The following is a 26,896-nucleotide window of genomic DNA, read 5'->3' on the forward strand; positions in this document are numbered from 1 at the left end:
TATAACAGCAGCATCCATTTGTTTTCATCACTGTCTCATTTCACTCTAAAACAACAAAGCTGGGTACCTACAGGAGAAATGTAATGGAAAAAGTTGCCAATGGCCATTTATAAACACTTCAGATTTTCACACTTACACAAGCAAGACAGGAAACTACTAAATGGTTTTAAGCAAGAAGTAACAAGATCTGGTTCAACTTTTAAAAATAAAACCCCAGCTGAGCATGGTGGTATACAACTGTAATCCCAGCATTTGGGAGGCTGAGGCAGGAGAATCATTGTGAGTTTAAGGCCAACCTGGGCTACACAGTGAATTCAAAGCCAGTCCAAACTACATAGTAAGACCCTGTCTCATAAAAACAAAAAATAAAATAAAGCCAAAACAACAAAATAAAAACCTAACTCCACTGTCTCTGTAGGTTAAGGGGGGGGGGGGGGACAAAAGCAAGGAGATTAATTATGAGGCAATACCAATGGTTCAATCAAGAAGTTTAAATCAGACAACAGCAACAAAGAAGTAAGAATTGGATGGATTCTGTGACAGCAGAGCACAATTTGGCAAACTACTGTACTTCCAAAAGGGCCAAGAACTAATCACTGTATGTTTCGCAGGTCACAGGATCTATGTAGCAATTAATAAACTCTGTTGCTATAGCATAAAAGAAGCCACGGACTGATGTGCCCCAGTAAAATGAAAAAAAAAATATTCTTAGTTCATGAACTGTTTAAAAAAAAAAAGGTAGGGATGATTTGGTTTGAGGTCCATAACTGCTCAAATCCTGTTCAAAGGACCAAAAGAATCTGGTAGTACACTGGATGTAATGAGTTAGAAAAAGTGTCAGTATACTATTATACTCTCTTTGCTATTTTCCTACCAGTCTCATATATATATATATATATATATATATATAAGCAATCTCTATCATAATTCTATACTCAGCATTATAGGCCATCTACAATCACATACACCCATACTTTAACTATCGGGGACCAAACTACACTGAAAGATCAATTAAAAGCAACTACCAGTGAAACGAACTAAATTTTTGGATTAAGGTTGGAGGCTACACTCTATTTTAAAACATACACAGAAAAGTGTCTCTCAGGCCACCAGCTTTTAAGTATGCGTATATAATTAAATAAACAACACCTTCAAACTATTGTATGATCAATTAGGAGTAGACAGTAATCACAGTAATGTGGCATGGATAGTCTTGAGGAGACAAAAGAGGAATATAAGAAAGCAGAAAACGATGAACTAGGGCAGGGACAGTAGCAGACTGGCATATGAATATATATAATAAAGGTGGATGTGACAGTTCAAATTTATTTTATTTATTTATTTTGGTACCAGCGATCTCACTTATGACCTTGTGGCTTACCAGGCAAATTAAACCCCTGGCTCCTGGCACACTTTTAAAAAAAGAAATCCAGATGTTTTACTCAGTTACAAAAAGCAATGTCGTAACATGGGAGATGGGAACTGAAGCAGAGGCTGGAACAGTGTGTAATCCAATAATACGCTTTGGAGCACACAGTTATTAAGTTTAGTTACAATTTCAGGGTTAGATTAGGTTAGGTTAGATCAGATTACAGGTTGAGGTCTCTAATTAGCAAAGGATCCCCTGTTCATAACTGTTCAACAGCTCATCCTTCATCTCTAGAAACTCTTTCAAATGGGATAAGGGTGCATGAAGAAAGGTATGAGGACAGGGAGGAGAACACTACAGCTAGCTAACATGAATGGCTAATGTCACAAGCAGAGGTGCTCTCACAGTGTTTTTTCAAACATGCCCCCAAACCCAGCAGTAACCTGTACAACAAGGTCAAGGTCAGTGACTCATGTTCCTCTAGGTTAAAAGAAATCCTCACTCCCAAGCTGGCCATCTATGCTACAGTGAACAGGTCTATGATCTAGATCCAGATTCCTAAGAAGCCAGGAGGCTTCTTCAGAAGTCAGAAGTAACTGCAAAAGTTACTTTCCAGACATTCTGGCAGCTTCAAAGCAGATCTCAAGTGACTGTCACACACAGAGGAGGTGCTCTATAAATGAGTATACGAAGTCTTTCTTGCCTTAACTGCACAAAAAAAACTGTTATCACTCCTAAAACAGTACGTGCCTCTAGGAAATGCAAAGATGTATGAGGCACAAACATTTCACCTTCTAGGTGCTTACAAATCTGTAAACCTGTAAAGCTTTCACTGGCAAACCACAGCCTCCTGTACTATCTTAGAGACACATTTCAACTCTTGGTATATGTATTATTCTATCTTCCAGCAGAAAAACAAGGGAATTTTAAAAAGCAAAATAAATAGGCATATTCAAGGGCTATTTTATTCATCTGAATACTTTTTAGAATCATTTTGATTCAATCATAATTTTGTATTAACTATCTTTTTTTCCAAGATGGGTAATCAACCTAGGGCCTTCAAAATAAGCTGGATTCTGGGCCTGTTTTTGTTTTTTAAAGACAGAGTCTCACTAAATTGCTAAAAAACTGCCCATGCTGAACTGTGACCCTCCTGCCTCAGCTTCCCATGGAGCTGGGACTATAGGTGATTGAAACCACTCATCTTGCTGGTCCTTTCAATGCCACAAACAATTTAGTTGAACATCAATTTATCTATTCCAAGGCACATTTTTTAGATGAGTAAACAACAGTAATTTCTCTTCTGTGATATCCTATCATCAATTATCCACAACAGCCAACAAGCCTGAGTTCACACAGAATTAAAAAACAAGCCTTTCCAACTGAAACAGAATGACTCTTTTTCTTCTTGAAGTAATGCCCACAGATTCTGTACTGCAAATGCAGGTAAGTGCAAACATTAACTCTCATTAAACCACGAAAAAGCTAAATTCAAAAAAAACATCAGGACCCAGGTAAAAGCTGAACAGCAATGTTTCTTAAACAAGTCTTAAAGGAGGTAAGAGGGGAGAAGGGAAGTTGTCTTCCCTTAAGCAAACTAGTTGGCAAAGTGAAACAGAGGAATTCCACAAATCCCCTAATGAACTTACGTGAACTCTGACTACACAGTTTGCTAGGTTTACTGTCTCTGAACACATACTCAGAAACTAGGTGTCAAGGAAGCAATCTGAGAAATGCATTCTATTTATTGTTTTAAAATTAGAATTTAAAATGAGCACAGTAATCAAAGATTATGCCTTTCTGTTATAGTAAATGTACACATTCTAACAATCTTTTTGACAATAACAGACAGATATATATATATATCCTTGAACCGAAATAGGGTACACTAAGCACTTGACACCTCGGCAAACAAATGTGCTGGGACTATGCTCTGTGGTACAGCGCAGGAAAGTCTTATGGGGTGAGGAGTAAGGCACAGACAAAGAGGTAAATGGTTATAAATACAAAAGTTAAATTAGCATCTGGCGGGACACCTGTCACACACCTTTAACCTCAGTACTCGAGAGGCTGAGGCAGGAGGATCACTGTCTATTCCAGGCTACCCAAGGCTACAAAGTGAGTTCACAGCCAGCCTGAACTGCACAGTGAAATACTATTTCAAAGAAAAAAAAAAAGGCCAACATGGTGGCACAAGCCCGTAATCCCATCATTTTCGAGGGTGAGGCATGGGGATTGCTGTGAGTTTGAGATCAGCCGGGGCTACAAAATGAGTTGAAGGCCACCCTGAACTACATGGCAAGACCTTGTCTCAAAAAAAAAAAAAAAAAAAAAGTACTATCCATAAAATAAGGTCCAATGAGTACTGCACTATGAAAAACTCTAAATCTACTGTTTTTAAAAAGGGAAGTATTGGTAAAATACTGAGTATATAAGTAGTTCTACCATAAAAGGAGAGGATGTAGGAAACATTTTTCCTAGGGTAGCACTGAAAGGTCAAAATCTTTACTCTTGGAAAAATAACTGTAATAATTTAGATGCAAAAATGATTTACTAAATGAACATTTTTTTCAAAATGTATTTCATATGTTACTAAACTATCCCAATAACTTTGGGACCCTGCTCAAAAAATCAGCACTGCACATATTTCTGCTTTCTCCAGTTTTTACAGTATCTCCTCAATGACTTCAAACACTACTTAATTTAAAAAGCTACTCCTACTGCTGTGTGGACACTTTTTTTTTGGTGTGTGTTACAGCTTGTATCTAGATGTCCCTTCAAAACTCACGCAGTCACAAGTGCTGCGTTTCAGAGGTGGAAGAATCTAGGGTGTGTGATGCTGGGATTAACTGCAATGCTGGGATCAAGGGCGTGTAAGGTCTAAATTAAGTATACTGATTGGTCTGACATAGTTCTGGGAATGGATAAAAGAAAGGCCCACCCTGGGTGTGAGTGCTACCTGTTCTAAGGGCAGGTAGTCTGGATAAAATATAAGGGACAGAAAGAGGGCTGCTGTTTTTGTTACTTGTTACTTGCCACCTGCCTGCTCTGAGATGTCCACCATGCCTTGGAGTCAACCAACTATGAACTGAAACCTCTAAAAACTGTGAGCTACAATAAACCTTTCCTCCTTTGTCTTCTGGTATCGGATATTTTCTCAGCTACAAAAAAAGTAAGACAGTGGTACTGGAACTTGAAACCAGGTCCTTGGCACATGCTAGGCAAGTGTTCTACTACCAAGTTACATTGTAACCCATTGTATGGATACTTGACAAAGACTACTGAGATTGTATATGTATATGTAAATACATATGTATGAGGCTATCTACTGTGAAAATGAAGAATTTGCCTGAGGAAAAATTGTCTATCATTCGTTAACAGTAATAAGTACTCCAAAAATTTAAAAGTTTATAAAATGAACCTTCAACATTCTCCAGACAGACAGCAATGAGATGCCGAAAATCTGGGCCGTTCATTCCTTTGCTCAACAAGTATCTCCCACTCACTATCAGCTAGGTCCTTGACACATACTGAAAGAAGAAACAAGAAGCAGCACTTGCCTTTAATTCTAAGAAGACAGGCAGACAGATAGACAATGATCCAAATGCAGTAACACATACCTGTATGCTCAATTATTTGGGGTACTGAAGCAGAAGGATCACGAGGTACAGCCCAGGCTTGGCAACACAGTGATATGCTCTTATTAAAATAGTAATATTTTGTCATACTATCTATCATAATACAGGAAATAAAATGTCATAGTATAAGTAAGCCTAATGTACACTGAGAATATGTCTTTTTCTTTATAAAGTCTAATGTACACTGAGAATATGTCTTTTTCTTTATAAAGTCGTCTTCCCAAAGCAAAGAAATGCTCATGAGCAAGTCAAGGAGGCTTACAAGATTAATACAGTAGTCCCTCAGGATCCATAAGAAATTGATTCTGGGATCTCTCACTGATACCAAAATCCAAATAAGCTCAAAAGTTTTGTATTAAGCCATTTGGCTTAGTATTTTCACTTAACTTGTATGTTCTATTTTAAATAATTACTAGATTGCTTATTATAATAACTAATATAAATGTTATACAAATAGTCACTGTATTGTTAATACAAGAAGAAAAAAGTAAATATTTAGTACAGATGCTAATGATTTCACTCTGTGGTTGGTTAGGTCTTCAGATGCTGAAACTGAAGACATGAACAGCCCATTATATCAGTAATTTTTGGTTTTGGTTTTGTTTGGTGGAAAGCAAAGGAATAACATCCCAAAGAGGCAGATACATAAAAACTGAAAGGACGGTGGTGCAAACTGATTACAATATATAGTATTAGAAGACTAAGAGTGAACAAGATCATGACAATAGATGAAGGTGCATGAAGACTAACAAGGAGCCTGAACTTTGTGTGGACAGCAATCAAAATCCACTGGACTTGAGGATTACAAACAAATTTTAGAAAGAGCGCTGAGACAAAGGTCTAAGGTATAAGCTCTAAAAGCCTAGAGCTGGAGTCAGTTAACTAATGTTAAGCTCTGGGAGGGCAGAGAATTGTGACATCTGGCTCACTGCCAAATCCCTAACACAGTCCTACCACATGCTGGGTTATCATTATATTTGGGGAGGGGAAGGGAGGGGAGAAGAGGACAAGGGAGGGGATTAAGAAAAGAAAGCAAAGATGTGGTCCTAAACCAAGGAAGCTGGCGATCAATGTGAGAGGCATGACTAGCCCTGCTCAACAGCAATGACTTCATGTTTCTGCCATCAGTACTCTATGGCACCTTTTTGCAGGAGTCCAAGACACATTACCCAAAAATATGACTGTAAGGATCTGGAATGTACCTCCCCAAAACAGACTTCTCTGGCACATTTTGAGGTTATTTTGAGACTGCAGACACCAAAGTAATTCTGAAAAGCTGTCCTTTTGCAAAACACATTTACATCTCTGAAGGAAATCTACCTTAGTAAGATATCTTGAAGAGGAAGAAAGCTGCTTTGAGGTAACTGCTATAACCTGAGAGGCCTTTCATCTCTCTGCATAGCAGGACAGCCTTATTCACTGTGCATTTACTCCCTGGGCTTACATTTCTCCCTTCCCCTCATCTCCTGACTTGCTTGTGATCATCTCCCCTCACCTATCACCAGCAATCCTAGGTCCCAGTCCCTTTCGATAGTTCAGGATGACACAGTCCAATGTGACCTTTCTCTAAGTCTCGTGTTTTGTAGGACTCCCATATATATGGACTTAGCTAAAATTTTCTCCTCTTATAAATCTATGAAATTGGCAGTAATCAAAACTACATAGGGCTGTGGATATAGCTTGGTAGCATAGTGCCTGCCTAGTAAGCACAAGGTTCTGAGTTCAATTCCCAGTATTAAAAAAAAAAAAAAAAAGCTATGCAACCTTCAGAGGGATGAAAGTTTACATTCCCCTACAAGGCTAACAATATTATCAGTTCTAGGCTATACAAAAAAATCTAAATTTACTATATAGCTACAAAAATGTCAAAGAAAATTATTCATGACATCAAAGCAAAGTTATTTCATTTACAAAGATTATGAATACCTCCATCTCTGTGGAAGCCAGCAAATTATTTAACATTCAGCATGTGTCCAAAATATGTAGAGCAAGCTATAAGGTACTTAAGCTGAAACAGATTCCTAATCAAAAGGCAGTGAATATCTGCCATTAATAAATGGCAGTTAAGAGAATCCCCTTATCAAACAGGCATAATGGCACACTCCTGTGATCCCTGCACCTCCAGGAGGCTGAGGCAGAAAAATCAAAAGTTCAGCCCAGCAATTTAGTGAAATCCCTGGCCCAAAAATAAAAAATAAAGAGAGGCTGGGGATGTAGATCAAAGTCACACAAAGATAACATGTAAACATTTAGGGCATATTTATAGAGGAAAAATCTTCTCATCTTTCAGATTATTTTAATAAGAGTTTGAATTTAAAGAAATCCTAAGAATTATTTTTATAATTAAATGATTTTTTCTTACCTATGAGATAGCCTTTATATATTATTTTTAATACACAAAGTGTATTTTTAATAGTAATACACAAAGATATCTTTGTGTATTATTTTTAAAAGTATTCCTGTTTTACTTTTTTTATACTTCCAAGAAAATGTTATGATTTTATGTGCCAGCAATGTTCGTCTCCTCAGCCTCCTTCAGTACATTAATAACCTGCTCTGTGGGCAGATCAGAAAAAGAAGACAGTAACAACCACTGAAGGGCCAACATTCACCACTGCTATACCATGTGCTACCCAAAATTCCTGCAAAGCCCTAAATTGCAGAATCACTATCCTATGCAGAACATGAGGGCAGAGAGATTAAATAATTAAAATTCATTCAGTGAGTTAAGTGGTAAAAACAGAAAGCAAATTCACAGCCCCAATTCTGTTCCCAGTCCTAAAAGATGGTAACTGCAAAGGGTACCTAGGGATAGTTTCATCTGATCTGAGAACTTCATATTTTTCACTTTTGTCTACAAAAGGCAACTTAACAGAAATGCTGCACTGATACCCATATGGAGATTCCCTAACTCTTCCCACCTATCACAACCTCTTCCTCTCATCTAATAAAAGGGGAAATTCCAAGACATCTGTACAGTTTTTAGGTGCATAAACTGAAACTCTAGAGTAGTTGACGTTAGCTATTTTCTTGCCAGTAGCATGTATCCTCAGGGGTATTCCTAGGTACCCCTGCAAACAACTCATGTTCCACGACAGCATATTCAAAAGTAAATGAATTAGTATTGTTATTATAGAGGTACCACCTTAATTTTTCAACTAACTTACTCCTTACTTTATTTTAAATTGTATTCAATATACCTGACAACTGAGTGCAACACCCTGCTGTTCTAGAGCAGGGATCTGCAACCAGATCTGTAGACCCAATCTAGCCACCAGCCATTTTGTAAATCTCACAGGAATATGGCCCTAAAAGCCAAAAATATTTATAATCTGGTCCTTCAGCTACAAAAAAGAGTTTGTTAACAACTGTTTTAGACCGATGATCTATTCAGTCAAAGTTCTATCTATACCAGCAGAAATCTACTGAAAAAATGTCTAAAAATAGTCATATAATTTTATGACTATCTGAAAAAATAAGTACAGGATTTAACATAATTGGTCTGAAGTCTGTTACCCCAGTACACTGGGAGACTGAAGCAGAAGGATCAAAAATTTAAGCCCAGTCTAGTAAATTTAGTAACTTAATAAGATCTCAAAATTAAAAAATTGCTAAAAGGGTTAGGAATATAGTCCATAAGAAGGCCCTGGGTTCAATACACAGTAACCCTCCCTCTCCTAGCCCACAAAAAAGATAACTGGTCAAGAGTGAAAAAGAGATTTGGTCCTATGGAAATTTATCATGCATTTGTTTCATGCAACAGTTTGACAACTTGTTAGAAATGCAAATCTTCACCAAAGACTTGCAAATGCATTTTAACAAGATCCCCACGTGACAGTTTGAGAACTATACAACATGATGTTTAATTATGCTAAATTCATTAACTCAATTCCTAATATGAGCCAGGGCATTCTGCATTCAGGAAAAAAGTTCTATGACTTTGTCCTTACTTTATTCTTGAGTCTCACGAAACAATAGAGACCTATTTTGACAATTTTAATAAAGGCAATATGGTTTGCTTCTATGAAGCTTTTGGTTTTATTCTATTAGAAAAACACAGAGAGTTACCTCCAAATACAAAACATATGGCCAAACTGGTGCAAAGGAGAACTGTTCAAGCAGTTCCAAAAGAATATGACCACAGAATATCTATCCTAATTTATATAATTATTTTTTATTATTTTTATTTTAAAGAATAAAACCAAGCAAAACAAAACAGAATAAAGCCAATCAAAGCAAACCAGTATAAGTGACACTGGACTTCAAAAATAGGAAATCAACAATGGTTATACCATAATACCTCTTGTTGTCTTCAAAATAGCTGTGGATACCTTCAGACATCGTAAAAACCAAACAAAACAGAATAGAACCAACAACAACAACAAAAAAACAATGAATGCAATAAAGGACTTCAAAACCAGATAATAGTAAACCCACAATGGCTACCAAATATATCTTGTTATTTTTTAAATAGCTGCCTATGGGGCTGGGGATTTAACTCAGCGGCATAAGCGCCTGCCTTGCAAGCAGGCAGTTGTGAGTTCAATCCCTGGTACCAATAAAAATGAAAAAGACAAAAAAAAATAAAAAAATAAAAAAAAAATAGCTGCCTATGCCATTGGATATAATAAAATCAAACAAGAGAAATGCTTTTTTAAACTATGTGGATATTTCTATATCTTGTTAAAATTTATATCTGTTCATGAAAATTTCAAATACTGTAGTCTTCAAAATATGACAGTAAAATTTTGTGGATAATCTGATTTTTTTTGTTTCATTTTAGTGGTGAAAGAAGAGTCAATACTTCCTGCTATTTTTAAAGTAAAGGCTAAAAAATCCACTAGGAAAGAAAAAAAATGAAATAAAGGGCTGGAGGTTTAGCTCAGCGGCGTAAGTGCCTGCCTTGCAAGCAGGCAGTCGAGAGTTTGATCCCCGGTACCGATAAAAAGGAAAAAGACAAAAAAAAAAAAAAATCCACTAGAGTTATGACCTGCTCAGGTTAAAAGCAATCTTTAAAAAGGTTGCCACTAGCCTGGCACGGTGGTGCACGCCTGTAATCTCAGCACTTAGGAGGCTGAGGCAAGAGAATTGACGCAAGTTTGAAGCTAGCCCAGACTATATAGTGAGTTCAGGGGCAGCCTGAACTGTACAGTGAGATCCTGTCTCAAAAAAAAAAAAGCAAAATAAATAAATAAATAAGTAGCTACTTTATGAATTTGGCAATTTAAATATTATTACTAACCCTCTTTTACAGAAAATGAACGAAAGCTCATCAGAGAATTAGGTAACTTTAAAGTCAAGTAAGCATAAAGCCCTAAACTTACCAGAATTAGTGTTATAATCATTCCATATTTATTAAACTACTGCACTAATTTAATAGAATTTCAGTTTATCTGAACTCTGTTGCAAATTTCCCACCTCTTGTCAATTCTACTAGCCTCTACATTCTAACAGGCAAATTACTTTTGGCAAACCACTTGACCTACCCAAGGATTTACTGCACTCTTTCTTATAGAGTTGCTATGATGCAAATGTAGTTTCTGTTCAAAATTATACAGGTTTTCAAATATAAGGACTACATAATGTACACTCAAAGCCACAAACACTACATCTATTAAACAGGATTTCCCTGACATCAGTAGAAAAGCAATAGGCCGATTTTTATTCCAGTAAGTAAGAGCTCCTATAACACAAAAATCAATCAGCACAGATCATTACTTACATGTGGCCCAGCAAAAGACATTTATACAGGAACATTATAGCTGAAAGAAGAAAAATCTAGCAAATTTCTGATTGGCAAAAAGACAAATATTTCTACACGAACAGCAAAAAAAAAAAAATTCTGACGGCCTATAAGGGCATCACATTAAGGGCTAGGGATACGGCTCAGTGCCTGCCTGGCAAGCACAAGGTCATGAGTTCAAATCCCGGTATCAAAAAGTAAAAAATAAAAAGAACATCACCTTAAACAATCATATAAAGAACACTCTAGTAGCAGAAACACAGATCAAGGGCTGTCTGTCTGGTCAGTAAGATAGGAGAACAAACTCCAATAAAACTAAAAAAATACAGTAAACAATATATAATGGTTTGCAGGACATGGGATTACATGCCCATAACCCCAGCATTTTGAAAACCGAGACAGGAAGACAGCAAACTGGACAACTTAACAAGTCTGGGCAACCTAACAAGACCCTGATTTAAAGTAAAAAGGGGCAGGGATCTAACTCAGTGTTCAATCCCTGGTACCACCCTCCAAAAAAAAAATAAAGTACGTGAGATTGCCCAAGACCAAAAAGGTGACAATGTGTAGCAAAAGTTGTAAACCAACTACTACTGAGGAATTTCTTTGGATAGATACTGAGAATTATCAGAGTTACAAGGACATTTACTGAGTAGCTCTACTTCTAGGAACTTGTAAATGAAATGATGTACCATCTTAGTACTTAATGAAGTATTGTCTGTAAGCATAAGAGATTTGTAAACAGAGCCAGGGATTTAGCTCAGTGGCACAGTGCCTGCCTGGCAAGTGCGAGGTCCTAAATTTGGTTCCTGATACCAAAAAGAAAAAAGATTTGTAAACACAAGCCTTTTTTTTTCTTTTTTTGAGACAGAGTTTCACTAGGTAATTCAGGCTGGCCTTCAACTTATTTTGTAGCCCAGGCTGTTGTCAAACTTGTAGCAATCTTCCTGCCTCAGTATCCGAGTGCTGGGATTACAGATGTGCACCACCCATGCCCAGTGTACAAATGCCCTTTAGCATGGAATTAGTTACACAAATTATGCTATAATAACACCAAGCTTTGATGTACCAATCTGGAATATTCTTTTTTTTTTTTTTTTTTTGGTTTTTTGAGACAGGATCTCATTATGCAATTTAGGCTGGCTTTGAACTCACTTTAATGGTCCAGGCTGGCCTCAAACTCAAAAGTGATCTTCCTGCCGCTGTCTCCTCAGCTGGATTACAGCGTGCACTACCACACCAGTCATGGAATATTCTTATACAAAAAGTACAAAATAAACTCACTGGCTATCTCTCAAGAGAACCAGGCAGCTAGGGACAGGAATTAGAGTAGTATTCTTCAGGAAAACTCTTTAAAATTTCATATACTGATAAATACATTATCTATTAAGAATATCTTTAACTTTTGAAAGTACAACATGGATGACAATGAACATTACCTTGAAGAAGCAGGAAATGGTACTTTCAGTTAAAGTATCAAACACTGCTAGAACACATCTGAAGTTTTCTCCCTCTTAACCTGTGGAGGCTGTAAAATCTGAGGGGATAAACTAATTTATTAAAACAGTATATATATATATATATATATATATACATATATATATATACAGAGTAAAATCATATATATCTATATATATATACACATTTACATATGTAGATATACATACCCATTCACAAGTATATATACATATACATGTATATATACATATATATGTATATACAAATGTACGTATTTGATGGAATTCTAGCTGAACATGTATATACATATATACAAATGTATATACGTATATATGTATATGTGTATACTTATATATCTATATCTATACACAGATATAGATACAGATGGTTTTACTCTGTAGTTCACATTGGCCCCGAACTCATATTGTTGCCAAGACTTGTCTTTAACTCAGCAATCCTCCTGCCTCCATTTCCCAAGTGCTGGGACTACAGATGTGCACCACCACTCTCAGTAATTTAAGTGATGTTTTTTCTAAAAATTATTTACTTCCTATCATTAGAAATTCAAACCTGACAATTTCAATTAAAAAAAGTTTTGATCATCTGATAAAGTGCCAAGGGCTGCACACAAAGATTAATAACACATATAATTTGATAAACAATTTAACAGATGTATGCTAAAGAAATACTTTTTTAGATGCTAGTCATTTTCATAAACACCAGTCATTCTCAAGAGGCTAAAGAAGTCTGGACTCGAAGGACCTGTTCTAGATCCATTTACTCCCTTAACTGTTTAATTCTGTGTAAGTAAAACTTGGTCATCCCAGCATCTGAATTTATCTACTGTCTTAATCACTTTCTTGTCACTGTGACACATCTCACACCCACAAGTAAAGCAGGAGGACACTTTGGTGCACAATTTGTAGAGGTTTCAATCCATAGTATGCTGGATCCAAGGCAAGATAGCATGGCAGAAAAGGCTTCCTTACAGCATAGCAGATAAGCAGCAGAGACTGATCAGAGGCTGAGGTACCCACCTCCTCCAACCAGGCTTCACCTCCCCCACCATGTTCAGCTAGAATCCCATCAGAGGACTAATCCATAATGAGAATCACATGTCCATGGAGCAGTAACCTCTCCTAGGAGCCCCCTATCTAAGAGCATATGAGGCTTTGGAGGGGCATTTAAATACAAACCTGTAACACCTATCTTATTTGAAAGTATTATAGCAAAGTAAAATACATGTAAAAGCAAAATTCTTTATAACTTAAAATACTTCAGAAACATGACATTACACACATGAAGTTTTAGGGGAAATGATTTTATTTCCCACTTCATTCTCCTCTGGGTTTGTTCCACTTTGCTGTCATCAGAAACAAAACTAGATTTGTATCAGTCTTTATTCTCAATGTTCACAGATAATTAAGTCAATCCACATATAAAGCATTTAAGGAAAGTAAAAGGTAAGTTTTTACTGAACATTACATGCACAATGCCCCAAACACCCAAAAGCTGGTGTTAATAGTTGGCACTTGCACTGAACATTAACCAATGCCTTTTTACTCTTGCAGGAGGGTTAATCAGAGAAATAGCAGCAGCAACACCAACTAGGGCAACAAAGTGACAGTTGTGGTTGACATGCTGGTTGTCTGTCAGCTTTCTTAAATAACATGCCTTCTCAGTGTTGTAAATTTAAAGATGTTTGTTTCAAATCTTGGTCTGGTCTTATACAATGAGAAAAATGTGTTCTTAGTCCTGATGAATAATTTTCAGAAAAAAACTAGTCATTTTTTCTGCTTTAAAAAGTAAAATAAATAAACTGTATCCTGTTGGCTTACAAGTTATTCTATCACACCTCATCCATCAACTCAAAGAAAGCGTGATATCAAGGATAAAACCTACTTTAAAAATACAAAGCATATACAATGCAGTGTTTGATGGGGAAGGTGAAAACAGAGATACAAGTGAGATGTCCAATTTTTTAAAACTCACATCCCATTATACATTTACTATGTGCCTAAATGTTTTGCTTCTAGGCCTTTGTACATGCTGTTCCCTCTGCAGGAACCACTCTTTCCCACCACACCCATCTGCTTCCCCATTTCACTAATCTCTCACATGTGACTTCCTCTAAGGCTTCTTTGGCCCACCCCACCCATCCTCTGCATTCACATAGTACTGCTGCAGCCCATCAGAGTACTGTATCGTTACACATGTTAATTACAAAGACTGCAGTTCCTTTACTCAGGACAAAATCATTGTTCTGGCAACTGGAAGGTGTTCAATAAATATTTGTAAAGCAACCATACGCTGTGTTAGATAGATGGGAATACAAAGACAAAAAATAAGACCCTAAATTCACTAATAGGCAATAGGTTAAAAACATTAATACACAGCTGTCATTGCTGAGACAAAATACCCAACACCCACAAGTTAAGGGAAGAAAGATTGATTTATCTCAGTTTGTAGAGGTTTCAGTCTACAATTGGCTGGCTGCAAAGCAAAGTGGCATTACAGAGGAGAAACAGTTCATGGAGGGCAGGAGGTAGCAAGGCACTGAGAAAGGGCAAGACAAGCTTCTTTTGGTTCCTTACACTGTACCCAGGACTAGCACAGTGCCAAACTAATCAGTGGACTGATTTGGTAATCACCTACTACTCGCACCCTTAATCCCAGCACTGCATGCATCAATCACACACTCTAGATCCAGTCACCTTGGAAAAGCCCCACCGACAACATGAGGCTTTGGGGGGACACCTAGACACAGGTCATGACAAATGTAAAAAGGGCTGTGATGGAGGTATGTGCAGGCTACCAGGAGCATGAAGAGAGCCAAGTCAGTCAGGGAGCAGTGAGAATGACATTGAGAGACTGGAATGCAAGAACATGACTGAACTAAGTCTGCAAGGCTCAACAATAGCTAATAAAGAAAGAACTGATAATTATTCCCGACAGGAAAAAGAAAAAGCAAGTAAATCTAGGGGACTATGAAGAGTCTGACACAGAGCAGAGAAATCCTCAAACTTATGAACACACGTAGCCTGCAAGTCCAATCCTACCTTCTGAATAAGTAGACTGGAACTCTGCTCAAGAATTCATATTGCAAGAAAAAAAAAAAAAAAAAAAAACAAGAAATCTGTATTTCAGCCATAAATGGCAGTGTGTTATTATAATCCTAGAGTGAGGGAGGCTGAAGCAGGAGGATCTCAAGCTCAAGGTCAGCCTGAACTATAAGTGAGCTCAGGACCAGCCTGGACTATACAGGGAGATACTGTCTCAAAACAAAACAAAAACAAAATTTCCATTTCAAGCAATCCTCCAGGGCATACTACTAGTGTACACAGATGGCATATGAAAAAGCAGTATAAGTTTGGAGCAACTCAAGAAGATGGCCACAAATCATATATACTATACCATAGAATGTGGCACTGAAAGATTTTAAGCAGAGAAGTTAAATTTAATTTTGGAAATATAGTAATGGAAAACATTTATATAGTTTCTTTTCACTATTCTAAGGATTTTATACATTCTACACTGTCTAATACAGAACCTACTGGCTGTATGTGGCTACTCCAACTGAATTACAATTAAAATTAAAAGTGCAAGCCAGGCATGGTGGTGCACGCCTGTAATCCCAGTACTCTGGAGGCTAAGGCAGGAGGACTGTGGCGAGTTTGAAGCCAGCCTGGGCTATAAAGTGAGTTCAGGTCTGAACTGCATAGTGAAACCCTGCCCTAAAAAAAAAAAAAAAAAAAAAAAAAAGAGACAAAACTGTAAGTGCAAGTAACCACATCTCAAGATATCAACAGCTACCTTTTGGCTATGACCACCAGAGGTGATGACTAATACAGAGTACAGTGTTAGCAGGGTTTACAAACTCAATTCTCTCCATGATTCTGGCTGCAAACCAAACTGGACAAGAACTAAATCTTATTTCCCCATAAGGTCAACACTGAACCTAACGACTCAATTTGATATGGTTCTCATCCAACTCAGTTTGCAACCAGAAGTATGTAAAAAATCAAGTTTTTGAACGGAGGTACCACTGCATTTCTATCATTGTACAAAGTTTTATTAGATAGTGCTGAGGTATATTAACTCATTAAACCCTCACAACTTTGTGATGAGATAAGCACTGTATTATTCCTATGTTGTAGAAGAAAATGTGGCAAAGAAAGTTTAAGGTTGTAAAGCAAGTAGTATCAACATAGCACATAAATCTACAAGGCCTGGTCCTTGAGTCTTTGTTCTTAATCATTTCTTAATACGAGCATTATTAGCAATAATCTGAACTGGAGAGAGATGACTGGAAGAGGGAAAGCTGGTGAGAACACTGCTCAGGTAGATCAGGAAGGAAATGCCAAGGACCAAAAGTGGAAGCTGAAATGGAGGAGATGAGGTTAATTATTAACTGTCATGCTTAAAAAATGTTAAGAGAAGACTGGGGACACACCAGAATTGAATCCAAAAGGAACCCAAGAAAGGTATGGAAAATAATACCAGTTTCTGTTTTAAGTATTAGTCAATGGCAATGCCTCTTATTACAGGAAGAAAGTAGAAAAGCAAGTTGCAGCTGACTGACAAATACACCCAGATCATTGCAAATGTGCAATGATGGAGGTAAGATATTATCCATACACAGCAGGATGATATACAAGTTCGGAGCTCAGAAGTGACACCTGGAATTGTAATGTTAGAGGTTTCAATTTAGAGGAGAGAGAGAATGCAGGAGAATGGAAAAAGAAACAATGGGTGAAAAACAGAACCTTAAGGAAGACTAACATAAAATACAGGCAAAAGATAACATGTTGAAAAGGAGTTACTGTGAAAATGAAAGAAAAGAAAGAATTCAAAGGAAAGAATTGTCCCAGAAGCCAAGGAAGGAGAAAACAGTTAAGAAGTACAAAATGCTGCTGACAGTTCAGGTAAAATAAAACTTAAAAACCATCCAAAAGAGCAGCTTCAAACTGTATTCCAGGGCCAAAAGCTGGACCGCAGCAGATCTGGAATGCAGAGCAGTCATTTTTCAAAAGCATGAGATCGACAGGCTATAGAAAAGAGGCTCTGAAAAAAGGGAGTCAGTTGGTTGGTTGGTTGGTTTTTCACTCTGATAAAAAGGACTTCTGTATGTCCAGGGCTAAGGTGTATGTCCAGGGCTAAGAAGTGAAAGAGAGAAAGATAGCAGAGTCAAAAGACGGATGTATATTCTTAATGAAACAAGATTCTTGAGGCCAGAGAGAGTAGGATCCCACATGTAAACGGAGGGTAAACCTATGGTACTTCTCTTTCTCTCTACTAAAGAAGGCAGCAAGGGGGTAAACTTAAGCACAGAAATATTGAAGTTAGCATGAATAGCACTGAATAGATGGACAGACAGACTCCACTCTATGAAGGATATGTATGGAACTAGATACTGACAATAAGAAAGATCCAGTGAGAACAGGCTATACAAAGATGCAGTGTCATGGAGCTGAGATTGGGGGACGCGAATTTGTGAGTAGCACTCTATCATGTGATTGTGTGATTTTCTCCAAAAAGAAAAGCAGTCCTATGTAACAGCTGGCAGGGAAAACAGTTGGCTGCACATTAAGTACACATTCTTTAAACACACACACACCCCTCTGACACCTGGATCCCACAGCTAAAGATTAATCTAATGCTTGGTGTTTCTTTTTTTAAGTACCTCAGGTGTGGCTAAAGTGGATTTAGAATCAAGAACTACCTCTTTAGAAAGAACAGGGGTTTAGATTTATGTTACAGAATTAAAGAAAACCTAACTGCAATGAAAAAAAATTTAAGTAAGACTGGGAAATCACTGAAGTAGATCACATTACCACACATCACTATGTTTCTCAGAGTTCTATTACAAGTTATAGAAAACTCTGGAGTTAAAATGTTTCACTGTAGCCAATGACTATGGAAAAAGTAACCTACAAGCTCAAAGAATTGAAAACTAACACTCAGCAGTAGCTCTGTAGGTCAAGTACAGTTCATAAATGGTTGGAAGAAAAATCAACCTATAGTACAGGTCTGCTAATGCCCCTCAAACAGAGAATCCAGGGCCAGCCATTTAGCTCAGCCGACCTAAGCACTCATCTGGCAAGCTCGAGGTTGTGAGTCCAATCCCGGTACCAAAATAATAAAAAACAGGGAATCAGCCTATGTGTACAAAAGGTCACAGTAACAAGATGTCAACTGTCATCTTTTGCACACATAAAAATCTTTCAGAAAGATTTTATTTTTATTATTTCAGCTTCCAGATTTTCTACATCAGTTTTTTCCTTCATAAATTATACCAATAATCTTAAAACCCTAACCCAATTATTTTACATAAAATTGTCTTAAATCTTAATCTTTATTGGCTACGATCGTGATGAATTTTCTGTTTTATGATAAAATAGAAGTTACATAAAGATGAATTACTAGTTAAAAAGATGAGTAAAGGCAAAAATAATTTGTTGCCCACTTTCTTCCCTATGCAGTTTAACAGCACTAGTACAAAGCTCCCAAGCTCCTCCCAGGTGTTACCTATAAAACAGTGAGTGCTGAAATACATACTATTCGTCTACTCACACTTAATACCTTTGATAAAAAGTACTTCATTAATACAAATGCTGGTACTTGGCCATCTGTCTAAGTCTCAAGAACTTTAAAGTCTAACCAATTATCCAATCACTGAGAGGTGTTGCAGATCCACTAAAAAATCATATTTATTTCTAAGTGGACATTTTTTCAGAGCTAGAGGAACATTTTTCTTCCCACATTAAGCTGGCTCAAAATGTTCTCCTAATATTTTGCTAAAACTTAAGTCCTCTTTGAACTGTAAAAAAACAATCTCTTCAAATTAAAAAAAAAAGTTGTTTCAACTCTAACAATGTGTAAGACTGTAGAACGATTTTCAAATTCTGTAACAAGCGGATTACACAACTACGGCTTACAATTCTCTAGACAAGGGTTTTTCTATGATTTCCATTAAGGGAGAGAGTTCTACACTACCTAACACTCATTTTAAAAGACTACAAAACCAGTATTACCGAAAAAATGAAAAACGACCTGACCAATTCTCTTGAATATTAGTAACTGTTTGTATGACACCAGACAGGATACATCTCTTTGGCTCTGTTTCTCTATTTGTGGAAATAATTACAATCACTATGATTCAATACTGCCACTGGCTCAAAATTCTACAAAAGCCAAAAGAATCAATTCTAACAATTTATCTATACTTTGTAAGCATAATATAATTCAACTACAAAATACACATTCATCAACACTACTGCCTGATTTACTTTACCTTAGCAGGATTTTTTTCTCCCACTGGTGGCAGTCACAAATTATTCTGACCAAGAACAGCATTCTACAAATCTGAGTGCTACATTAATTGTAATCTTTATGCTTAACAAAATAGTACCATACTACAAACTGTTTCTTCACCTGTTTCCTAAAAGAGCTGCAGGTCATTCTCCAGCCTTGAATTTAGAGACCTATGTACAGAGCTGATGAAAGCCACTTGTTGAGAATTATGATTCTCCTATCAAAAGGAAAAACCAAAAGGAACCGCCTGTGTTTTCTTGGGAACCAGCTGCCACTGAATGAGTCCTAATCCCGCTCCGTTGGGCCAAGTGCAAGAGTGAAGGTGGTCTAATTCACCTGCTCAGATTCTTTGTGAAATGACTCCACTCTTGCATAGCCATTTGGTAAACAACTTTACCAGAATGAAGCTCTTAATTCATATACACAATACACATGTATTTCTTTAAAGTGTGAAAAGTACTCACTATTGTAACTTAAAGAAGCTCTCCAGTTCAGCAGAAAAAAATTCTTTAATTCTACTTTAACCAACAAACTTGACAACTAGATTGAGTCTTCTCTACAGCCAGAACAAAGTCAATGTCAAAATATATTTTCTCCAAAATTTTACATCGAAAGAGAAAAAAAACTAAATCCTGTCAAGGAGCTCCTTATAACCTCTAGAGGCCTGAATGATAAATCTTTGTGGATTCCTCAAACAGTTCCTGTTATGTGTTTGTTTTCACAATACTCAAAGTAAGTGCCATGTAAAAAAAAATAGCAGCCAATATATCCAGGATGAACTCAATAAAAATCAGGCAACAAAAGTAAGAGAAAATTTAATGGGTCTTACATTTTATATTCATTTTCCATTTGGTTTTACATTAGAAGCCACAATGAAAATCTATATTAAACACTGTAAGGAGCTATAATACAAATATTGTAATACAGCTATAAAACTTATCTAGAGTTCTTTTTAGACTTTAATAAGGAAACACATGTTTAACACTTAGAACAGTACATAAGCCAGGCATGGTGGTGCAAATTTGTAATCCCAGCACTCAGGAAGCTGAAGCAGGAAGACTGCCATGAGTTTGAGGCCAGGTTAGGCTATACAGTGAGGTCAAAGGCTCAGCCTGGACTACACAGCAAAACCTTGTCTCAAAAAAAAAAGAAAACCCACAGAACTCAATACATCATTCACTCTTAAAAATGTTTAACTATGTATTGGTTTCTATTCCCTAAATCTATAGATAATGGCAAGGTTGGGGAAGGGAAGGCTAGAAACCTGTGGATTTCTATTTTTGAAGCTATTCATAACATCTGATGTCTTAATTTTTTCCTTTTATTATGAATTTATTAATAATAGGCAAGAAACAGTTAAGTGTTAGTAAAGGTAACACAAATGGCTATGCACGCTTCCTGGGCATAGATGCTTTGATTAATACTGGCCAATCCAAGCTTTAATAGGTCAAATCTTTCAGGGCATGTCATGAGCTAAAAATCACCAAATATCATGGAGCTGACAGGACCAAAAGAGAACCAAAAAATATTTCAATTTAATACACTTGATTGTATTAAAGCAAAATATGGTTTAAACAAATATAGTATTATCAACATATTTCTACCTGAATTAATTTTAAGTCTGTGAGTTTTTTATAGACAAATCTGCTGAGACAAAGTCAATTCCTAATCATACTTACAATTAATCTATCTCAGGGATTTGTTAGTGATACATTTTTATGGGAGCAAAAAAACAGTATAAACAATAATATAGGCTATGTATGGTACAGAATTTAAATATATAAATTACCATTTATTACCATTTTAAAACTTAAGATTAGTTTTAAATGATAACATTACATTTTTGTAGTATCTTTTGTTTTCAAAAGTTTTTAAATGAACAATAGTTCTGTTAAGCAATTCATTCAAACTAAACTTAATAGCATGCACAACTATTCCCTGCCTTATTAATAAAATAACATAACACAGGATACCTGATATTAAAATTATCAAACTTCCACTTATAAACAATTTTCTATCACTATTCTACATTAAATATTAACAATTTTATTATAAAGACCATTTCCAAATAGCTAAGTCAAAACTTTATCATTTTTACTCTCAATAACTTGTGAACATATCCTAGTCTAATCAGTATCTCTACCTTAAAAATTTAAATTCCTTGTGGTGGTGCACGCTTGTAATTCTACCACTCAGGAGGCTGAGGCAGGAGGATCACCATGAGTTTGACGCTAGCCTAGGCTATGTGGTAAGTTTAAGGCCAACCCAACTGCGTCTCAAGACCCTGTCTCAAAAAAAAAAAAAGAAATAAAAATCAAGTTCCTGTCAAAACCCCACTTAACTCTGGATTTAAAATACAAATTCCTGTAAAATTAAGTACTCTCTACTAAAAGATTACTGTATTAACCTATGACTTACAGTAAAAGGTAAAGGATTTATCAATCTTTTTGCTCCAATTTACCTAACTGTATAGTAACCTAAACAATCACAATAACAGTTATCTCCTCTTCTCTTTCCAACAAAATGTTTCTGTAAATTGCAATTCTGTTCTAAAATACTACTCCAAAGAACATTTTAATGATTTAGATGGTCACCACAAAAGAGCTTATTTTTCTGGATTAGTGATACAGAACATAAGCCAAATAAATTACTGCAAATGTATACAGTGAAGCCCAAAATTTGAATCAAGGTGAGTATTTCTGGAAAGAATATAAATCCTTCTAAGAAAATGGATCATCAAACCTCAAGTATATAAAACTTCATCAAAGAAACTCTAATTATTTCTCAAAAATTAACAATGATTAATTGGTATTTTAAAATGATGACATTGCTGGACATGGTAATGCACACCCGTAATCCCTGCGCTTGGGAGGCTGAGGCAGGAGGACTGCCCAAAGTTCAAGGGCAGCCTGAACTACATAGTGAGTTCACAGGTAGTCTGAACTATAGAGGTGAGATCCTGTCTCAAAAAAAAAAAACAAAATTAAAAAAAAGATGATTTATTAGAAAGGGTTCCCCCCCAAACTGTACTTTGTATACTATAGTATCTCTCTTCTGCCTGCCTTAGTGTCCCACAGAATACAAATCTTAAATGCAGTTTTGGAAAGGCATTCAAATGTTTGCTGAGTGAACCATAAATGAAACAAATGAACAAACCATCTTACATTTATAACTACATTTCAAAAAGAAAGCATTGGAAGGTGCGTAGAGGGGTAACTGCCAATAATCACAACACTCAGGAGCTTGAAGCAGGAGGAATGTGAGAGTTCAAGGTCAGCCTGGGCTACACAGGGGAGACAAGATCAATTTGGGCTACATTTCAAGACACCATCCTCACGGCATCACTTTCTTTCTGATAATTAAAGTATCTTATTATTAATCTCTAAACTGCAAATCAGAAAGCTTTACTAACAATCAAAACAAAAATTAATAAATATAGAAAAAAGTTTTGTTGCAGTACTGGGAATTGAACATCGGATCTATGCACTGAACTGTACACCACTCCATTTTTAATATTTTATTTAGAAAAAGAATCTCATTGAGCATTAAATCGCAGGTACTGGGCTTAAATTTAAGAACCTCCAGCCTTAGCCTTCCAGATTACAGGTGTGCACCACCAAGCCTGGACATAGAAAGTATCTTTGAGATAAAAAAAAAAAATTAGGAAACGTGCTATGAAGTTAAGCACCAAGGACATTCACAGCTCTGTACCTGAGTACAGTGATAAATACGCATTATAACCACAAGAGGTGGCCATGTAGGTGTAAGACTCTGGAGCCATACTGGAGTCAAATCTGCTCTACTGGGATGTACTAGTGTGACATGAGCAAGTTACTGAATCTCTTATGGCTCACCTATAAAATAACAGTACCTACACTTCGTTGTTGGTACACATCAATGTTAGTTACACAAGCAGTAAGTGAGTTAAGTCCCCTCTTAGCTATTGTTTTACATTCTACAGTTTTAGTTATCTGACGATCAACCATAATATGAAAATAGTAAATGAAACACTCTAAAAATAAACAATTTATGAATTTTAAGGAACATATAGTATAATTATTCTACTTGATTATTAATTATTGTTACTGATCTCTTATTATGCCTAATTGGTAACTCAAATCTTACTGTATGCATGGACGCTTAGGAAAAAAAAAGTACAGAAAACCCAAATGCTCCTGCAGTTACAAGATGACTACTTCCAGATAAACTCATGGTAAATTTAAATAACAGAAATTAAAAGTGCATTTAATATACCTACTGACCATGACAGATTGGCATCACACCACACTTTGGAGTATTGGTGTTTTCCTGGAGCTGGAGCTCACTGTCCAGCTTCACAAGAGTCCATAGCCCAGGAATGGATCAAAATTCAAAACCCAAAGCCGTTTCTCCTAATGTATGATGTTTTCATTACATTATAAAAATTTTTTTAGAAATCCAGAACACAGTGGGGCAATCCCAGCACATCGAGGCCAAAACATGCAGATCACTGGGTTAAGTCCAGCCAGGCAACTTAACAAGATTTGATTTTAAAAAAAATTTAAAAAGGGCTGAGACTGTATGTACCAATCTCATTGAAAAACTGCTTGCATGATACTATATGAAGTTAAGAGTTGATGAGGCATATTCAGTATTTCTGATGACGTAATTAATAATTTACAGTTCTCCTCACTTAAATCCCACAATTCAAAAAAAAGCAACATTTTCCTTTCTGATAATTTATTTATTTATTTATTATTATTTTGGGGGGGGGTCTATTTCCTTGTTTTCGGTACCGGGGATCAAACTCACGACTGCCTGCTTGCAGGGCAGGCGCTTATGCCGCTGAGCTAAATCCCCAGCCCCACTTTCTGATAATTAAGGTATCTGAATATTAATCCCTAAACTGTAAATCAGGAAATTAGTAAGTATAGAAAAAAATTCTGTTGCAGTACTGGGAACTAAACTCAGGGCTCTAAATTCAGCCCCTAGTACAAAAGGAAGAAAAAAAAAAAAAAGGTACAAAAATCCTAAATTAAACCATAGTCAGGGTCCATCTATATAGGGTCTGGCACTACCTTCAGTCTCAGGTATCTTCTAAAGGTCTTGCAATACACCCCTGGTGGATACAGGGGACTAGTGTACAGCACTGAAGTTATGATACCTGACACAGAGCAAACATTTATTAAGTAAATAACACAATAAATGACCATGCCCTAAAACTAGTGCAGAAATGTCCCTTATAACATGGATAAGACTTTTAAATCATGGTATCTCATGGATTTTACTTTCCAATGTGAAAGTAACACACAAACCTTCAAGTGATTTTACACTAAACTTAAAAATGTTTCTACACTAATCTCCCAAAAAAGAACAAAAACTACCTGTCTGCTGAAAATCTAACCCACAATTTCTTCTCAAGGTTAACAGCCAAAATAAAAAGAACTGACTCAGTAAAAAGTGAAGAGGAACTTGCTCTGGCCCTTCCACACACTGCAGTCCTTGAACTTCATCTCTTACTACACAGTTGCCTAGGTGAGCAGACACATAAGCATTAGCATTAGAGACCATAAAGCCTCCTCAGTTCCAAGCAGAGCGTGTGGCTCACAGAAGGCACTCAGAACTATCTGCTGAGCTAATTAATGCCTAACAGGGTAATAGTTTCCAGTTACATCTTCCTTTCTTTATCACTGTCAAACACATTCTGGATACATACACATAAGTTTCTTTTCTCTTTTCCTTTCCTTTTTTTATTTTTTCCTGAAATTATCTAGGTCCATGACAGCAAGCCAATCAATTCTGATTTAGAACTGACTGGGCAGTTTCAAGAGAGAGGAAGGCAAGTAGTTCTAGTACAATAAAACAGCAGGCATACTCTGTTTAGAGGAGAAATAATTCCTCACATTGGAGTTCACAGTATTAGGACGCCGAATGTGGACTTTTCACCTCTGAAGAAAATCACTCAAGCAATTTAGTGCTGAAAATATGACTTCATTTAAAAATACAGAGCATATCTCATCAACTCTAATTTCATAGATGTTATCATGAAAGCAGTTTCCCAATGAAATCGGTATACACAGCAGTCTCCTCAAAGAAACTCGATTTTCCCAAATGTATACTCCAAATTTAGTCACTCTGATTAACTATACTACATAATAGAGCTCTGCAGCCAAACAAGTATTTGTAAACTTGCATTCTTCCAAATGGGCTGTGCAATGGCCTCAGCAAGGTCTTCTGCTCAGCTGCACAGTAAGGTCAGATGGCCCTTGAGGGACCTACTAAAGAAAAAGTCCAAGGGTCTAAGACTTGGACTTACCCTGCTTGTACTATACTGTATCCAAATTCACTACCTCTTAAAAATATGCACAACTGACATTTTATGTATAATTAATATGTGTCAAAATATCTAGACCTGGAGACATAAGCTCAGTAGTATAGATGATAACTCACATGTTTGAGACCCTAGGTTCAATCCTCAGTTCAAAAAAATAAAAAATACAATTTCTAATTCTGCTGGGCATAGTGGCACATGCCTGTAATCTCTGTCGTCTAGCAAACTGAGGTAGGAGGATCACAAATTCAAACCCAGTCTGGACAATTTATCAATCCCGTGTCTCAAAAGGCAGGGAGGGGTGAAGTTGTAAAAACTATTACACAAGTAAATACTCAAGTGTTTTAATAACTTATAATACCTAATTCATAGCAAAGACACTGACTGACTGTAATCTGAATTATTTAGCTATAAAATATAAACTTCCTGTTTCCATACAGTTAACCTATTAGATTATTTGACTACACTTGTAGGAATCAAGTCATTTTCTTTAACTTCAGCCATATAATCAAGAAACAATTTCTAGGCTGAGGCAGAAGGATTGTCACAAGCTCAAGACCAGGCTGGGCTATACAGTGAATTCAAGGACAATCTACACTACACAGTAATACTGTCTCAAAAAAAAATAAAATAAAACAAAATTACAGTTCTTACAGTACTGAACTACAAAACAGCACTTCAGTTACTTGTCTACCTTGAATTGCTGTAGAACTATTTTCTAAATGGGATTCTCTACCCATTCTTAAGAATCAGTTTAAAGGTTGAGTATCCCTTATCCAAAATGCTTGGGACATGAAGTTATTTCAGATTTTATAGTTTTTTTGACTGTGGAGTATTTGTATTTGCATTTGTAATGAATGTTAAGCAATCCTTATCTGAAAGCCCAAAATCCAAAATTCTCCAAAATATGGAACTTGGAAGAACTGTGGATCATTAAGCTTCAGAGCATTTGCATATACTCAAAAAAGATTCAGATTTGAGAACATTCTGGATTTTTAGATTAGAGATGTTGAACAATATGCTTTTATTCCAAAGCTCACTGAAAAAAACTAAATCCTAAAATA

General features: G+C 36.4%; 1 protein-coding gene across 3 annotated transcripts in view; it reads right to left on the reverse strand.

The window, feature by feature from the left end:
• Kat6a (lysine acetyltransferase 6A) overlaps positions 1 to 26,896 on the reverse strand; it is a 135,660-nt gene that overhangs the window by 104,188 nt on the left and 4,576 nt on the right. The window lies entirely within an intron of this gene.

Source organism: Cavia porcellus, unplaced genomic scaffold, assembly GCF_034190915.1.
Source record: "Cavia porcellus strain 051 isolate PalLab524CR breed Dunkin Hartley unplaced genomic scaffold, mCavPor4.1 scaffold_29, whole genome shotgun sequence".
In the NCBI taxonomy this organism is placed as follows: domain Eukaryota; kingdom Metazoa; phylum Chordata; class Mammalia; order Rodentia; family Caviidae; genus Cavia; species Cavia porcellus.